Raw genomic sequence first — 19,807 nt, 5'->3', positions numbered from 1 at the left:
TCTCCATACAAATTTTAACATGTTTTGTTCTAGTTCTGTGAAAAATGCTGTTAGTAATTTGATAGGGATTGCATGGAATCTGTAGATTACCTTGGGTAGTATAGACATTTTGACAGTATTGATTCTTCCAATCCAAGAACATGCTTTATCTTTCCATCTGTTTGTTATCTTTGATTTTTTAATCAACATCTTATAGTTTTTGTAGTACAGGTCTTTTGTCTCCTTAAGTAGGTTTATTCCTAGGTACTTTATTCTTTTTGATGTGATGGTAAACGGATTTGTGTTCTTAAATTATCTTTCTGATCTTTGTTGTTAGTGTATGGAAATGCAACAGATTTCTCTGTATTAAATTTGAATCCTTTAAATTTACTGAATTTATTGATGAGCTGTGGCATTTTTCTGATAGCATCTTTAGGATTTTCTATGTATAGTATCATGTCATCTACAAACAGTGACAATTTTAATTCTCCTTTTCCAATTTGGATTCCGTTTATTTCTTTTTCTTCTCTGATTGCCTTGGCTAAGTCTTCCAAAGCTATGTTGAATAAAAGTAGCGAGAGTGGACATCCTTTTCTTATTCCTGATCTCAGAGGAAATGCTTTCATATTTTCACCATTAAATATGATGTTAGCTGTTGGTTTGTCATATATGGCCATTATTATGTAGAGGTATGTTCCTTCTATGCCCACATTCTGGAGAGTTTTTTATCATAAATGGTGTTGAATACTGTCAAAAGCTTTTTCTGCTTTCATTGAGATGATTTTTTTCTTCAATTTGTTGATGTGGTGTATCACACTGATTGATTTGCAGGTATTGAAAACTCCTTGCATCCCTGGCATAAATCCCACTTGATCATGGTATATGTTCTTTAAATGTATTGTTGGATTAGGTTTGCTAGTATTTTGTTGAGGAGTTTTGCACCTATGTTCCTCAGTGATATTGGCCTGGATTTTATTTAATTTTTCGTATCTTTGTTTGGTTTTGGTATCAGGGTGATGGTGGCCTCATAGAATGTGTTTGGGAGTTTTCATTTCTCTGAAATTTTTGGAATAGTTTCAGAAGGATAGGTGATTACTCTTCTCTAAATGTATGACAGAATTTGCCTGTGAAGCCATCAGGTCCTGGACTTTTATTTCTTGGGAGTTCTTAAATCACAGTTTCAATTTCATTGCTTGTGATTGGTCTGTCTGTATTTTCTATTTCTTCCTGGTTCAGTGTTGAGAGATTGTACCTTTCTAAGGGTTTGTCCATTTCTTCCCGGTTGTCCATTTAATTAGCATATAGTTGCTTGTAGTAGTCTCTTATGATGATTTGTATTTCTGTGGTGTCTGTTTTAACTTTTCATTTCCAATTTTAACAATTTGAGCCCTCGCCCTCTTTTCTTGATGAGTCCGGCTAAAGGATTATCAATTTTGTTTATCTTTAAAAAGAAACAGCTTTGGGGCTTCCCTGGTGGCACAGTGGTTGGGAGTCTGCCTGCCAATGCAGGGGACACGGGTTCATGCCCTGGTCCGGGAAGATCCCACATGCCGCGGAGTGGCTGGGCCAGTGAGCCATGAACACTGAGCCTGTGCGTCCAGAGTCTGTGCTCCGCAATGGGAGAGGCCACAACAGTGAGAGGCCTGCATACTGCAAAAAAAAAAAAAAAAAAGAACCAGCTTTTAGTTTCATTGATCTTTGCTATTTTTTGCTTAGTCTCTATTTCATTTATTTCTCCTCTGATCTGTATGATTTATTTCCTTCTACTAATTTTGGGTTTTTTTGTTCTTTCTCTAGTTGCTTTAGGTGTAATGTTAAGTGGTTTATTTGTGATTTTTCTTGTTTCCTAAGGTAAGATTATATTACTATAAACTTCTCTCTTAGAATTGCTTTTGCTGCATTCTATAGGTTTTAGATAATTGTACTTTCATTTTCTTTTGTCTCTAGGTAATTTTTAATTTCCTCTTTGATTTCTTCAGTGATCCATTTTTTGTTTAGGGGCATATTGTTTAGCCTCCACGTGTTTGTGTTTTTTAAGGTTTTTTTTTTTCCTTCTAGTTGATTTCTACTCTCTTAGCATTGTGGTCAGAATAGATGCTTGATATGATTTCAATTTTCTTAAATTTACTGAGGCTCACTTTGTCACCCATCATGTGATCAATCCTGGAGAATGGTCCATGTGCACTTAAGAAGAATGTGTATTCTGCTGCTTTTGGATGGAATGCTCTACAAATATCCATTAAGTCCATGTGGTTTAATGTGTCATTTAAGGACTGTTTTTTAATTGATTTTCTGTCTGGATGATCTGTCCATTGATGAAAGTGGGGTATCCCCTCCTTCCTTCCCTCCCTCCCTCCTTCCTTCCTTCCCTCCCTCCTTCTTTCCTTCCTTCCATGTCCCCCCACCTTCTATCTCTCTCTTGGTCTCTCCCTTTGTTCTTTCTTTTCCCTTGTTCCCTCTCTTGGGACAAATATATCCCTGCAAACTGAAGGAAACTCTGAGGTGATGGTACTTCCAGCTGTAGACTCCAGGAGACATGGTTGGGCTGACCTGAGTTAGGGGGTGCTGCTTGGCACCTTGGAAAAAGAGAAGCAGAGGCTGCATTGTGCCCCAAACATCTGGGGCTGTTGGTGCCACCCAGGCAGTGAGCTGTTCCATAGGAAAAAATAGGCTGCAGGAGTGGAGAGTGTTAGAACTGCCACCTCGGGATCGAGCAGTTCTCAGCATAAACAGAGCAGCATATGGGCCTCTTAGTAACACCCTGGACCTCCTTTTATCTTAGAACTTCTCACCATTTCATCATTGACATGTTCTGGTCACAAAAGAAGACCAGAAAGTCAATATCTTTGGAGGGCTCAGATCTATTCAGACTGTTTCCCAGAACTCATGGATAGGTGGTGTATGCCACAAGATGTAAAGAACCACTCAAGAAAAAATCAGTGCCTGGATGGAACAGCTGAGAACAAACACCTCAAAAGCTATTCCTCCTGGCTCCTGCAATGACATACCTATTTCTGTTGGGGTTTTTTGGAGATGGGTTGGGCTGCTGATTAAGGAAGGGTTATACAATCTTAAAATTAGTGAAATATTTTTTTTAAAAAAGAAAGAAGATGGGGTGGTTAAGTCTTCACTATTATTGTGCTGCTGTCAATTTCTCCTTTTATGGCTGTTAGTATTTGCCTTATATATTGGGGTTCTTCCATGTTAAATGTATACATATTTACAATTGTTACATCTTCTTGGATTGCTCTCTTTATCATTATGTAGTGTCCTTCTTTGTCTCGTGTAACAGTCTTTATTTTAATATCTATTTTGCTGATATGAGTATTGCTATTCCAGCTTTTTTTGATTTCCATTTTCATGGAATACCTTTTTCCATCCACTCACTTTCAGTCTGTATGCATCCATAGATCTGAAATTGGTCTCTTCTAGACAGCATATATATGGGTCTTGTTTTTGTATTCACTTAGCCAGTGTATGTCTTTTGGCTGGAGCATTTAATCAGCTTAAATTTAAGGTAATTATTTATATGTATGTTCCTGTTGCCATTTTTCCTAATGGCTTTGGATTTGTTTTCATAGGTGTATTTTTCCCCTTCCACTTTTGTTCTTTTCTCTTGTGATTTGATGCCTATTTTTAGTGTTTACTATCTTTCATCTTTAGTGTTTAGTGTTTTGATTCCTTTTTCTTTTTTTGTGTGTATCTATTTTAGATTTTGGGTTTGTGTTTTTTTTGGGTTTTCTTGAGGTACGTGGGCCTCTCACTGTTGTGGCCTCTCCTGTTGCGGAGCACAGGCTCCGGATGCGCAGTCTCAGTGGCCGTGGCTCACGGGCCTAGCCACTCTGTGGCATGTAGGATCTTCCCGGACTGGGGCACGAACCCATGTCCCCTGCATCAGCAGGTGGACTCTCAACCACTGTGCCACCAGGGAAGCCCGGGTTTGTGCTTTTGATATAACAGTATGTATATAAACACAATTGTTTTAACTTGCTGGTCTGTTCATTTCAAACGCATTTCCAATACTCTACATTTATTTTCCCCTCTTCTCTCGATTGCTACTTTGATAAGATATTTGTGTGTGAATGATTTCTTACCTTTACTGTATGATTTCCTTTACTGGTGAGCTTTTCCATTCATAATTTTCTTGTTTCTAGTAGTGGCCTTTTCTTTTCCACTTAGAGAAGTTCCTTTAGCATTTGTTGCAAGGCTGGTCTGGTGGTGCTAAATTTTCTTACCTTTTGCTTAACTGGAAAGCTTTTGATTTCTCCACTGAATCTGAATGAGAGCCTTGCTAGTTAGTGTTCTTGGTTGTAGGTTCTTCCCTTTCATCACTTTAAATATGTCATGTCACTTGCTTCTGGCCTGCAGAGTTTCTGCTGAGAAAACAGCTGATAACCTTACCAGAGTTTCTTTGTATGCCATTTATTGCTTTTCCCTTGTTGCTTTTAATATTTTTTTGTTTGTCTTTAATTTTTGTCGATTATACTGCTATGTGTCTTAGTATGTTACTGTTTGGAATTTTCTGCACTTCCTGGATTTGGGTGGCTGTTTGCTTTCCTATATTAGGGAAGTTTTCAGATATTAACTCCTCAAATATTTTCATGGGGACTTTTTCTCTCTCTTCTCCTTCTGGGACCCCCCATAATGCAAATGTTGTCCCAGAAGTCTCTTAGATTGTTTTCATTTCTTTTAATTCTTTTTTCTTTACTCTGTTCCATGACGTGATTTCCACCATTCTGTCTTCCAGCTAACTTATCTGTTCTTCTGCCTCAGTTATTGTTCTATTGATTCCTTCTAGTGTATTTTTCATTTTAGTTATTGTATTGTTCATCTCTGTTTGTTTGTTCTTCAGTTCTTCTAAGCCTTTGTTAAACATTTATTTTATCTTCTCAATCTTTTCCAAGATTGGATCATCTTCACTATCATTACTCTGATTTATTTCTCCAGTAGATTTCCTATCTCACTTCACTTAGTTGTTCTTCTGGTGTTTTATCTTGTTCCTTCATCTGGTACATATTCCTCCACTGTCTCATTTTGTGGAACTTTCTATAATTGTGGTTTTCATTCTGCAGGCTGCAGGACTGTACTTCTTCTTGCTTCTGCTCTCTGCCCTCTGGTGAATAAGCCTGCCTAAGAGGCTTGTGCAGGCTTCCTTGTGGGAGGGACTTGTACCTGCCCACTGGTGTGTGGAGTTGGGTCTTGTCATTCTAGTGGGCAGGGCCATGCTCAGTAATACTCTAAGAGCCTGTCTGCTGAGGGATGGGGCTGTGTTCTCACCCTGTTTGTTGTTCAGCCTGAGGCGTCCCAGCACTACAGCCTACAGCCTGTTGGGTTGGGCTCTGTCTTGGGGAGGAAATGCCGGCCTCCAAGAGGGCTGACACCAATGAATACTCCCCAGAATTGCCACATTAAGCCACAGCTTCCCCATACCTCTGCAGGAGACTCTCCAAAACTAACAGGTAGGTCTGGCCCAGTCTCTTATGAGGTCACTGCTTTTTTCCCTGGATCCTGGTATGCATGAGACCTTGTGTGTACCCTCCAAGAGTGAAGTTTCTTTTTCCCTAGTCCTGTGGAATTCCTGTGATTTAACCATTCTGGTCTTCAAAGCCAGATTCTCTGGGGTTCTCCTCCTCCAGTTGCCAGACCCCCAGCCTGGGAAGCCTGTCATTGGACTCAGGATTTTCACTCCTCTGGGAGAACTTCTGTGGTGTAAGTATTTTCCAGATAGAGGGTCACCCAGCTGGCATGTATGGGATTTGATTTTATTGTGATTTTACCCCGCCTACCATCTTGTTGTGCCTTCATAGTCTTTGGATGTAGGGTATTTTTTTTTTTTTTTGGTAGGTTCCAGCACATTTTTCTCGGTGGTAATTCAGCAGTTACTTGTGTGCTTTTTTTTTTTCTTTTCTTTCTTAGCAACATTCAAAAATGCAATGCAGTACATTACTAAATATAGTTGCCATGCTGTATATTATATCACCAGGACTTATTTATTTACTTATTTATTTATTTATAAAATAATATCAGTAATTTTAATCTTTTTAAAAAATATCTTCAGTGATACATGGTATTTCATTTTTTAAACATATTTATTGGAGTATAATTGATTTACAATGGTGTGTTAGTTTCTAATTTATAGCAAAGTGAATCAGCTATACGTATACATATAACCTGATATCTCCTCCCACTTGTGTCTCCCTCGCATACTCCCTATCCCACCCCTCTAGGTGGTCATAAAGCACCGAGCTGATCTCCCTGTGCTATGTGGCTGCTTCCCACTAGCTATCTATTTTGCACTTCTTAGTGTATATATGTCCATGCCACTCTCTCACTTCTTCCCAGCTTCCCCTTCCCCTTCCCCATGTCCTCAAGTCCATTCTCTACATCTGTATCTTTATTCCTGTACTGCCCCTAGGTTCTTCAGAACCATTTTTTTTCTGAATACATATATATGTGTTAGCATACAGTATTTGTTTTTCTGTTTCTGACTGACTTCACTCTGTAGACAGACTCTAGGTTCATCTACCTCACTACAAATAACTCAATATCATTTCTTTTTATTGCTGAGTAATATTCCATTGTATATATGTACCACATTTTCTTCATCCATTCATCTGTTGATGGACAGTTAGGCTGCTTCCATTTCCTGGCTATTGTAAAGAGAGCTGCAATGAACTTTGTGGTACATGACACTTTTTGAAATATGGATTTCTCAGGGTATATGTCCAGTAGTGGGTTCCTGGGTTGTACGGTAGTTCTATTTTTACATTTTTAAGGAAACTCTATACTGTTCTCCAGAGTGGCTGTATCAATTTACATTCCCAGCAACAGTGTAAGAGGGTTCCCTTTACTCCACACCCTCTCCAGCATTTATAGTTTGTAGATTTTTTGATGATGACCATTCTGACTGGTGTGAGGTGATAATTGTAGTTTTGATTTGCGTTTCTCTAATGATTAGTGATGTTGAGCATCCTTTCATGTGTTTGTTGGTAATCTGTATATTTTCTTTGAAGAATTATCTATTTTTGTCTTCTGACCATTTTTGGATTGCGTTTTTGTTTTTCTCATATTGAGCTTCATGGGCTGCTTGTAAATTTTGGAGATTAATGTTTTGTCAGTTGCTTCACTGGCAAATGTTTTCTCCCATTCTGAGGGTTGTCTTTTCATATTGTTTATATTTTCCTATGCTGTGAAAAAGCTTTTAAGTTTCATTAGGTCCCATTTGTTTATTTTTCTTTATATTTACATTTCTCTAAGAGGTGGGTCAAAAAGGATCTTGCTGTGATTTATGTCATAGAGTGTTCTGCCTGTTTCCTCTAAGAGTTTGATAGTGTTGGGCCTTACATTTAGGTCTTTAATCCATTTTGAGTTTATTTTTGTGTATGGTGTTAGGGAGTGTTCCAATATCATTCTTTTATATGTAGCTGTCCAGTTTTTCAAGCACCACTTATTTAAGAGGCTCTCTTTTCTCCATAGTATATTCCTGCCTCCTTTATCAAAAATAAGGTGACCCTAAGTGTCTGGGTTTATCTCTGGGCTTTCTATCCTGTTCCATTGATCTATATTTCTGTTATTGTACCAGTACCATACTCTCATGTATACCGTAGCTTTGTAGTATAGTCTGAAGACCGGGATCCTGATTCCTCCAGCTCCGTTTTTCTTTCTCAAGATTGCTTTAGCTATTCGGGGTCTTTAGTGTTTCCATACAAATTGTGAAAGTTTTTGTTGTAGTTCTGTGGAAAATACCATTGGTAATTTGATAGGGATTGCATTGAATCTGTAGATTGCTTTGGGTAGTATAATCATTTTCACAGTGTTCATTCTTCAAGTCCAAGAACATTGTATATCTCTCCATCTGTTTATATCATCTTTAATTTCTTTCATCAGAGTCTAATACTTTTCTGCATACACGTCTTTTGTCTCCTTAAGTAGGTTTATTCCTAGGTATTTTATTCTTATTGTTGCAATGGTAAATAAGAGTGTTTCCTTAATTTCTCTTTCAGACTTTTCATCATCAATGTACAGGAATGCAAGAGATTTCTGTGCATTAATTTTGTGTCCTTCTACTTTACTAAATTCATTGATTAACTCTAGCATTTTTCTGGTAGCATTTTTAGGATTCTCTATGTATTGTATCATGCCACCTGCAAACACTGACAGCTTTACTTCTTCTTTTCAGATTTGCATTTCTTTTATTTCTTTTACTTCTCTGATTGCTGTGGTTAAAACTTCCAAAACTATGTTGAATATTAGTGGTGAGAGTGGGCAACCTTGTCTTGTTTCTGATCTTAGTGGAAGTGGTTTCAGTTTTTCACCATTGAGGACAATGTTGGCTGTGGGTCTGCCATATATGGCCTTTATTATGTTAAGGAAAGTTCCCTCTATGCCTACTTTCTGCAGGGTTTTTATCATAAATGGGTGTTGAATTTTGTCAAAAGTTTTCTCTGCATCTAGTGAGATGATCATACAGTTTTTCTCCTTCTATTCGTTAATATGGTTTATCCCATTGATTGATTTGTTTATACTGAAGGATACTTGCATTACTGGGAGAAACCCCACTTGATCATGGTGTATGATCCTTTTAATGTGCTGCTGGATTCTGTTCGCTAGTATTTTGTTGAGGATTTTTGTATCTATCTTCATCAGTGATATTGGCCTGTAGTTTTCTTTGTTTGTGATATCTTTGTCTGGTTTTGATATCAGGGTGATGGTGGCCTCGTAGGGTGAGTTTGGGAGTGTTCCTCCCTCTGCTATATTTTGGAAGAGTTTGAGAAGGATATATGTTAGCTCTTCTCTAAATGTTTGTTAGAATTTGCCTGTGAAGCCATGTGGTCCTGGGCTTTGGTTTGTTGGAAAATTTTTAATCACAGTTTCAATTTCAGTGCTTGTGATTGGTCTGTTTATATTTTCTATTTCATCCTGATTCTTGGTTCTGCCTGGAAGGTTGTGCTTTTCTAAGAATTTTTCCATTTCTTCCAGGTTGTCCATTTTGATGGCATGTAGTTGCTTTTATTAATTTCTCATGATCCTTTGTATTTCTACAGTGTCAGTTGTTACTTCTCCTTTTTCCTTTGTAATTCTATTGATTTGAGTCTTCTACCCCCCCTTTTTTTTGATGAGTCTAGCTAATGGTTTATCAATTTTGTTTATCTTCTCAAAAACCCAGCTGTTAGTTTTATTGATCTTTGCTGTTGTTTCCTTCACTTCTTTTTGATTTATTTCTGATCTGATTTTTATGATTTGTTTCCTTCTGCTAACTTTGGGGTTTTTTTGTTCTTCTTTCTCTAATTGCTTTAGGTGTAAAGTTAGGTTGTTTATTTGAGCTGTTTCTTATTTCTTGCGGTAGGATTGTATTGCTATAAACTTACCTCTTAGAAGTGCTTTTGCTGCATCCCATATGTTTTGGGTAGTCATTTATTCATTGTCATTTGTTTCTAGGTATATTTTGATTTCCTCTTTGATTCCTTCAGTGATCTCTTGGATATTTATTAGTGTGTTTTTTAGCCTCCCTGTGTTTGTATTTTTTCAGTTTTTTTTTTCCTGTAATTGATATCTTGTCTCATAGTATTGTGGCTGGAAATGATAGTTGATACAGTTTCAATTTTCTTAAATTCACCAAGACTTCATTTGTGACCCAAGATATGATCTATCCTGGAGAATATTCCATGAGCACTTGAGAAGAAATTGTACTCTGTTGTTTTTGGATGGAATGTCCTACAAATATCAATTCATTCCATCTTGTTTAATGTATCATTTAAAGCTTGTGTTTCCTTATTCGTTTTTATTTTGAATGATATATCCTTTGTTGAAAGTGTGGTGTTAAAATCCCATACTGTGGGGGCTTCCCTGGTGGTGCAGTGGTTGAGAGTCTGCCTGCCGATGCAGGGGACACGGGTTCGTGCCCCAGTCCAGGAGGATCCCACATGCCGCGGAGCGGCTGGGCCCATGAGCCATGGCCTCTGAGCCTGCGCATCCGGAGCCTGTGCTCCACAACGGGAGGGGCCAAAACAGTGAGAGACCCGTGTACTGCAAAAAAAACAAACAAAACAAAACAAAACAAAAAAATCCCATACTATGATGGTGTTACTGTCAATTTCCCACTCTATGACTGTTAGCATTTGCCTAATGTTTTGAGGTGCTCCTATATTGGGTGCATAAATTTTACAATTGTTATATCTTCTTCTTGGTTTATTCCCGTGATCATTAGGTAGTGTTCTTCTTTGTCCCTTGTAATAATCTTTATTTTAAAGTCTATTTTGTCTGATAGGATAATTGCTGCTCCAGCTTTCTTTTGATTTCCATTTGCATGGGATATCATTTTCCATCCCCTGACTTTCAGTCTGTATGTGTGCCTAGGGCTGATGTGGGTCTCTTGTAGACAGCATATATATGGGTCTTCTTTTTATATCCATTCAGCCAGTCTGTGTCTTTTGGTTGGAGTGTTTACTCCATTTACATTTAAGGTAGTTATCAATATGTATATTCCTATTGCCATTTTCTTAATTCATTTTGGTTTGTTATTGTAGGTCTTTTCCTTCTCTTCTGTTTCCTCGCTAGAGGAGTTCCTTTAGCATTTCTTGTAAAGCTGGTTTGGTGGTGATGAATTCTCTTTGCTTTTGCCTGTCTGTAAAGCTTTTAATTTATCTGTTTAATCTGAATGGGATCCTTGCTGGGTAGAGTAATCTTGGTTATACATTTTTCTCTTTCATCACTTTAAATATGTCTTGCCACTCACTTCTGGCTTGCAGAGTTTCTGCTGAAAGGTCAGCTGTTAACCTTATGGGGATTCCCTTGTATGTTATTTGTTGTTTTTCCCTTGCTGCTTTTAATATTTTTTCTTTGCATTTAATTTTTGATAGTTTGATTAATGTATGTCTTGGCGTGTTTCTCCTTGGATTTATCCTTTATTGGACTCTCTGTGCTTCCTGGACTTGATTGACTATTACCTTTCCCAATTTAGGGACGTTTTCAACTATAATCTCCTCAAATATTTTCTCAGTCCCCTTCTGTTTCTCTTCTTTTTCTCAGACCCCTATAATTCGAGTGTTGGTGCATTTAATGTTGTTCAAGAGGTCTCTGAAACTGTCCTCAATTCTTTTCATTCTTTTTTGTTTATTCTGCTCGGTGGTATTTATTTCCACTATTTTATCTTCCAGGTCACTTATCTGTTCTTCTGCCTCAGTTATTCTTGTATTGATTCATTCTAGAGAATTTTAAATTTCATTTATTGTGTTGTTCATCATTGTTCGTTTGTTCTTTAGTTCTTCTAGGTCTTTGTTAAATGTTTCTTGTATTTTCTCCATTCCTTTTCCAAGATTTTGGTTCACCTTTACTCTGATTACTCTGAATTCTTTTTCAGATAGACTGCCTATTTCCTCTTCATTTGTTTGGTCTGGTGGGTTTCTACCTTGCTCCTTCATCTGCTGTGTGTTTCTGTCTTTTCATTTTACTTAACTTCCTATGTTTGGGATCCCCAATTTGCAGCCTGCTGGTTCGTAGTTCCCGTTGTTTTTGCTCTCTGCCCCCAGTGGCTAATGTTGGTTCAGTGGCTTGTGTAGGCTTCTTGGTGGAGGGGACTGGTTCCTGTTTATTGGTGGATGAGGCTTGATCTTGTCTTTCTGGTGGGGAGGACGGTATCTGGTGGTTTGTTTTGAGGTTTCTGTGACCCTGTTATGATTTTAGGCCATCACTCTGCTCATGAATGGCATTGTGTTCCTGTCTTGGTAGTTGGTTGTCATAGGGTGTCTATCACTGTAACTTATTGGTCATTCAGTGGAGCTGTTTCTTAGCATTGAGATGGACATCTCCTGGAGAGCTTTCTCCGTTTGATATTACATGGAGCCAGGAGGTCTCTGGTGGACCAATGTCCTGAACTCGGCTCTCCCACCTCAGAGGCACAGGCCTGACACCCAACCAAACACCAAGACCCTTTCAGCCACATGGCTCAGAAGGAAGGGGAGGAAAAAAAAAGAAATAAAGAAAAAATAATATAAAATAAAGTTATTAAAAAATATTAAAAATAATTTAAAAGTATTTAAAAAAAGAAAGAAAGAAGAGAGCAACCAAACCAAAAAACAAATCCACCAATGATAAGAAGTGCTAAAAACTATACTAAAAAAAAATAGACAGACCATCCTAGGACAAATGGTAAAAGCAAATCTATACAGACAAAATCACACAAAGTCCACCACCTCAGTTTGGGGATGATTCATTGTCTATTCAGGTATTCCAGATATGTAGGCTACATCAAGTTGATTGTGGAGACTTAATCTGCTGCTCCTGAGGCTGCTGGGAGAAATTTCCCTTTGTCTTCTTTCTTTGCACAGCTCCTGGGGTTCAGCTTTGGATTTGTCCCTGCCTCTGTGTGTAGGTCTCATGAGGGCATCTGTTCCTCACTCAGACAGGACGAGGTTAAAGTAACAGCTGATTATGGGGCTCTGGCTCACTGAGGACAAGGGAGGGAGGGGTAAAGAATGCAGAATTTGGGGCAAGCCTGTGGCAACAGAGGCCAGCATGACGTTTCAACAGCCTGAGGCATGCCGTGTGTTCTCCTGGGGAAGTTGTCTCTGGATCACGGGGCCCTGGTTGTGGCAGACTAAACAGGCTCCCAGGAGGGGAGGTGCAGATATTGATATGTGCTTGTACACAAGCTTTGTGATGGCTGCAGCAGCATCCTTAGCATCTCATGCACATCTCTGATGTCTGTGCTGTTAGCCGCGGCTCGTGCCCATTTCTGGAGCTCATTTAGATGGTGCCCTGAATCCCCTCTCTTCACCCACCCCAAAACAGTGGTCTCTTGCCTCTTTGGCAGGTCCAGACGTTTTCCTAGACTCCCTCCTCCCTAGTTGTGGTGCACTAGCCCCCTTCAGGCTGTGTTCTAGTTGTGGTTTTTTTGCTTTTGTAAGAAGAGTTGAGCTCACGTCCATTTACTCTGCCATCTTGAAACTTCTCCTGTATTCTCATTTCTATTTTACCAATATATTATTCTTCTATGGTTGTTATAACAAAGTATTACTGACTGGATGGCTTAAACAAGAGAAATTATTTTTATCAGTTTCTGTAGGTTGCAGTTTGAGATCAGGGTATCAGTATGCTTAGTTTCTGATGAGATGTCTCTTCCTGGCTTATGGACTCCACATTCTTACTGTGTTCTCATATCGTGGAGAGAGTTTGAGTTCTTTGATATCTCTTATAAGGGCACTAATCCTCTTGGATCAGGGCCTTAACCTAATGACTTCATTTAACATGAATTACTTCCTTACTCTAAATAAAGCCACATTGGGGATTAGGTCTTCAACACATGAATTTGAGAGGGACACTGTTAGTCCATTGCAACCACTGAGGAAACTAAGATCCAAAAGGGTAAAGTGGTTTGTCCAAGCTTAAAAACTGAAAGAGTCAGAGTCTTTAATAAACTAAGATCTTCTACTGTGGTGGAATTGCAATATTTTAGCATAATTTTATCATATTTTTATAAAATCTAGGACAAGTCTTGCTTAAACTTGAATTTAAACTGTGTTTTTTTCTAAAAATTAAAGTAATATGTGCTCCTTATATATAAAGTACACAAAAGTTAAATAAAAAAGAAAAAAATATATCATCCATAATCTCACTATCCATAGGTGTTAACATTTTAGCATTTTTTTCTTAAGAAATTTAATTTTTACTGTGCAGATTTTATTTACATTGAATTCATACTTCATATATAATTTTACTTCCCATAACTTTTATTTAACATCACACCATAAGCATTTTCAAAACTTATTTTATTACTTTATAAACACAATCATCATGGCTACTTAATATTTAATCACATAAATATCACATAATTTCAAGATGGTGGAATAGGAGGACATGGAGTTTGCATCTCCTCACAAGTGCACCAAGAGTGCACCACAGTGGTTCTCACAGAATACCTGCCAAGCATTGATGGAGGACCTTGGACACCTAGGGGGATGGGAGGAGTCCCTGTGCAACTGGCCCAGGAGTCAGGCCTGAACTTCTGTGGTGGGAACACCAAGTCTGAGCTGATGGAATAACAGAGAACTTAAGGCACCAGGGAATATTAATCTTTGTGAGTTCTCCTGAAGGTCCTCATCTTGGCACCAAGACCTCGCTCCACACAGCTGCCTGCAAGCTCCAGAGTGGGACACCTCAGGCCAACAACCAGCCAGACAGGAACAAAACCACACCTATCAAGAAAATGAGATGACAGAGAATATGTTACAGACAAAAGAACAAGGTAAAAACCTACAAGACTAGGCAAACTACATGAAAAAGAATTCAGAGTAATGATAGATGATGCAAAATCTCAAAAATAGAATGGAGGCATAGGCTGAGAAAATACAATAAATGTTTAACAAGGACATTGAAGAACTGAAGAACAAACAAACAGTGATGAATAACACAATAACTGAAATGAAAAATACACTAGCAGAATAACTTACTTTTTTGTGTGTGTGTGTGTGGTACACGGGCCTCTCACTGTTGTGTCCTCTCCCATTGTGGAGCACAGGCTCCAGATGCGCAGGCTCAGTGGGCATGGCTCACGGACCCAGCCACTCCGCAGCATGTGGGATCTTCCCAGACTTGGGCACAAACCCGTGTCCCCTGCATTGGCAGGTGGACTCTCAACCACTGCGTCACCAGGGAAGCCCTAGCAGAATAACTTGAGGCAGAAGAATGAATAAGTGAGCTGGAAAATAGAATGGTGGAAATAACTGCCAAGGAGCAGAATAAAGAAAAAAGAATGAAAAGAAATAAGGACAGTCTCAGAGACCCCTGGCACAAAATTAAACTCAACAATATTTGATTTATAGGGTTCCCAGAAAAAGAAGAGAAGGACAAAGTGTCTAAGAAAATATTTGAAGAGATTATAGTCAAAAACTTCCCTAACTTGGGAAAGGAAATAGCCACTCAGGTCCAGGAAGCACAGACAATCCCATACAGGATAAACCCAAGGAGAAACACACCAAGACACATATTAATCAAACTATCAAAAATTAAATACAAAGAAAAAATATTAAAAGCAGCAATGGAAAGGCAACAAATAACATACAAGGGAATCCCCATAAGGTTATCAGCTGAGTTTTCAGCAGAAATTCTGCAGGCCAGAAGGGAGTGGCAGGATACATTTAAAGCAATGAAAGGGGAAAACCTATAATGAAGATTACTCTAACCAACAATGATCTCATGCAGATTCAACAGAGAAACCAAAAGCTTTACAGACAAGCACAAGCTAAAAGAATTCAGTGACACCATACCAGCTTTACAACAAATGCTAAAGGAAATTCTCTAGGTAGGGATCACAAGAGAAGAAAAAGACTTACAAAAACAAATCCAAATCAATTAATAAAATGGTAGTAGGAACATACATATTGATAATTACCTTAAATGTAAATGGACTAAGTGCTCCAACCAAAAAACACAGACTGGCTGAATGGTTACAAAAACAAGACCCATATATATGCTGTCTACAAGAGAGCAACTTCAGATTTAGGGACACATACAGACTGAAAGTGAGGGGATGGAAAAAGATATTCCATTAAATTGGAAATCAAAAGAAAGATGGAGTAGAAACACTCATATCAGACAAAATAGACTTTAAAATAAAGACTGATGCAAGAGACAAGGAGGGACAAAATATAACAATCAAGGGATCAATCCAAGGAAAGGTTATAACAATTGTAAATATTTATGCACCCAACATAGGAGCACCTCAATACATAAAGCTTATACTAAAAACCATAAAAGAGGAAATTGACAGTAACACAATAATAGTGTAGGACTTTATTACCACACTTACACCAATGAACAGTTCAGCCAGACAGAAAATTAATAAGGAAATGCATGCTTTAAATGAAATGTTAGACAAGATATACTTAATTGATATTTATAGTACATTCCATCAGATAGAAGCAGAATAAATTTTTCTCAAGTTCACACTGACCATTCTCCAGGATAGATCACATCTTGGGTCGCAAATCAAGCCTCAGTAAGTTTAAGAAAATTGAAATTTTATCAAGCATTCTTTTCCAAACACAATGCCATGAGATTAGAAATCAATTACAGGAAAAAAAATGTAGAAAACACAAACACACAGAGGCTAAACTTTATGCTACTAAATAACCAGGAGATCACTGAAGAAATCATAGAGGAAATTAAAAAATACCTAGAAACAAATGACAATGAAAACATGATGACCTGAAACCTATGGAATGCAGCAAAACAGTTCTATGAGGGAAGTTTATAACAATACCATCCTACCTCAAGAAGTAAGAAAAATTTCAAATAAAAGACTTAAGCATACACCTAAAGCAACTCTAGAAAGAAGAATTTAAAACAAAATGGAAGTCAGTAGAAGGAAAGAAATAAAAATCAGAGGAAAAATAAATGAAATAGAAATGAAATAAACAATAGCAAAGGTCAATGAAACTAAAAGCTGGTTCTTTGAGAAGATAAACTAAATTGATATAACTTTAGCCAGAGTCATCAAGAAAAAAAGGATGACTCAAATCAATAAAATTAGAAAAGAAAAAGGAGAAATTTCAACTAACACCACAGAAATACAAAGGATCATGAAAGACTACTACAAGCAAATATATGCCAATAAAATGGAAAACCTGGAAGAAATGGGCAAATTCTTAGGTACAACCTTCCAAGACTGAACGGGGGAGAAATAGAAAATATGAACAGATCAGTCACAAGTAATGAAATTGAAAACGTAATTTAAAATCTTCCAATAAACAAAAGTCCAGGACCAGATGGCTTCACAGCAAATTATATCAAACATTTAGAGATGAGCTAACACACACCTTTCTCAAACTCTTCCAAAATTTGCAGAGGTCAGAACACCTCCAAACTCATTCTATGAGGCCACCATCACCCTGATAACAAAGCCAGATAAAGATATCACAAGAAAACTACAGACCGATATCACTGATGAACATAGAATAAAAATGCTCAACAAATACTAGCAAACAGAATCCAACAACACATTGAAAGAATCATATATCATGATCACATGGAATTTATGCCAGGGATGCAAGGATTCTTCAATATATGCAAATCAATCAATGTGATACACCATATTAACGAATTGAAGAATGAAAATCATATGATTATCTCAAAAGATGCAGAAAAAGCTTTTGACAAAATTCAACACCCATTTATAATAAAACCTCTCCATAGTGTGAGCACAGATGGAACTTACCTCAACATAATGAACGCAAGCCCACAGCAGACATCATTTTCAAAGGTGAAAAACTGAAAGTGTTTCCTCTATGATCAGGAACAAGACAGGGATGTCCACTGTCGCCACTATTATTCAGCATAGTTTTGGAAGTCCTAGCCATGACTATCAGAGAAGAAAAAGAAATAAAATAAATCCAGATTGAAATGGAAGAATTTAAACTGTCACTGTTTGCAGAACTGATAATATACATAGAAAATCCTAAAGATGCCACCTGAAAACTACTAGAGCTAATCAATGAATTTAGTAAATTAGCAGGATATACAATTAATACACAGAAATCTCTTGCACTCCTATACACTAACAGCAAAAGGTCAGAAAGAGAAATTAAGGAAACAATCCCATTTACCACTGCAACAAAAATAAGAAAATACCTAGGAATAAACCTACCTAAGCAGGCAAAAGACCTGTACCCAGAATACTGTAAGATACTGAGGAAAGAAATGAAAGATGACACAAACAGATGGAGAGATATACCATGTTCTTGGATTGGAAGAATCCGTATTGTGAAAATGACTATACTACCCAAAGCATTCTACAGGTTCAATGCAATTTCTATCAAATTACCAATGGCATTTTTCACAGAATTAGAAAAAATATTTTGCAATTTGTATGGAAATACAAAGGACCCCGCATGGCCAAAGCAATCTTAAGAAAGAAAAATGGAGCTGGAAGAATCAGTCTCCCTGACTTCAGACTATATTACAAATCTACAGTTATCAAGACAGTATGGTACTGGCACAAAAGCAGAAATATGGATCAATGAAACAGGATAGAAAGCCCAGAGATAAACCCACACACCTATAGTCACCTAAGGAGACATGAATATACAATGGGTAAAAGACAGTCTGTTCAATAAATGGTGCTGTGAAAACTAGACAGCTACATGTAAAAGAATGAAATTAGAACACTCCCTAACACCATACACAAAAATAAACTCAAAGTGGATTAAAGACCTAAATATAAGGCCAGACACTATAAAACATAGGCAGAACACCACTCTTTGACATAAATCACAGCAAGATCTTTTTTGACCCAACTCCAAAATAATGAAAATAAAACAAAAATAAACAAATGGGACCCACTAAACTTAAAAGCTTTTGCACAGCAAAAGAAACCATAAACAAGACTAAAAAGCGACCCTCAGAATGGGAGAACATATTTGCAAATGAAGCAACTGACAAGGGATTAATCTCCAAGATATACAAACAGCTCATGCAGCTCGATATCAAAAAAACAAACAAAAAGCACCATCACAAAATGGGCAGAAGACTGGAATAGACACTTCCCTAAAAGGAGACATACAGATAACCAAATGGCACATGAAAAGATAGGTGCTCAACATCACTAATTATTAGAGAAATGCCAATTGAAAATACAATGAGATATCACCTCACACCAGTGAGAATGGACGTCATCAAAATCTCTACAATTAATAAATTATGGAGAGGGTGTGGAGAAAAGGGAACCCTCATACACTGTTGCTGGGAATGTAAATTGATAGAGCCACTATGGAGAACAGTATGGAGGTTCCTTAGAAAACTAAAAATAGAACTACCATATGACCAAGAAATCCCACTCTGGGGCATACACCCTGAGAAACCATAATTAAATATATATATATATATATATATGCACCCCAATGTTCGTTACAGCACTATTTACAATAGCCAGGACATGCAAGCAACCTAAATGTCCATCAACAGAGGAATGAATAAAGAAGATGTGGTAAATATATACAATGGTATATAACTCAGCCATAGGAAGTGATGAAATTGTGCCATATGCAGAAATGTGGATGGACCTAGAGACTGTCGTACAGAATGAAGTAAGTCAGAAAGAGAAAAACAAATATCATATATTAATGCATATATGTAGAATCTAGAAAAATGTACAGATGAACCTATTTGCAAAGCAGAAATAGAAACACAGACTTAGAGAACAAGTGTATCAACACCAAGGGGGAAAAGGGGGGTGGGATGAATTGGGAGATTGGGATTGACATATATACACTATCATGTATAAAAGAGATAACTAATGACAAGCTACTGTATAGCACAAGGAACCCTACTCAGTGCTCTGTGTTGACCTAAATGGGAAGGAAATCCTAAGAGGAGGAGATATATGTATATGTATAGTTGATTCACTTTGCTGTAGAGCAAAGACTAACACAACATTGTAAAGGAACTATACTCCAAGTTTTAAAATGTCCCATAATTTATTTAACATCTTCCTTTGTTAGATGATTTTACTTTTCAATTTAACATTCTTCTTAATAATGCTATGATAAACAAAAGTAGTTTTGCAGACAAATATATCTATCCATCTGTAATTATATGCTTAGGATAAAATCTTGGATTTTGGAATTTTATAGTGTAAATGTAGAACAACACATTTTTTAGCCATGTCTGCCCTTGAACACTTTAAGCTGCAATCATTGTATCCTTTGTATGTTGACTGTCCTCTTACCTTCAACACATTGCAATCAGGAAGGAGAATTAGTGGGTTACATGGGCAGAGCAAAAGGAACAGTCCTATTTTTGCAATAAATCTCTGTCCCTTATCTAGCATGGCTTA

This window comes from Delphinapterus leucas, chromosome X, assembly GCF_059928025.1.
Source record: "Delphinapterus leucas isolate spDelLeu-1000000601 "Yukka" chromosome X, BTC_Dleu_Yukka2, whole genome shotgun sequence".
Classification (NCBI taxonomy): domain Eukaryota; kingdom Metazoa; phylum Chordata; class Mammalia; order Artiodactyla; family Monodontidae; genus Delphinapterus; species Delphinapterus leucas.
Note: the sequence above shows the minus strand (reverse complement) of the source record.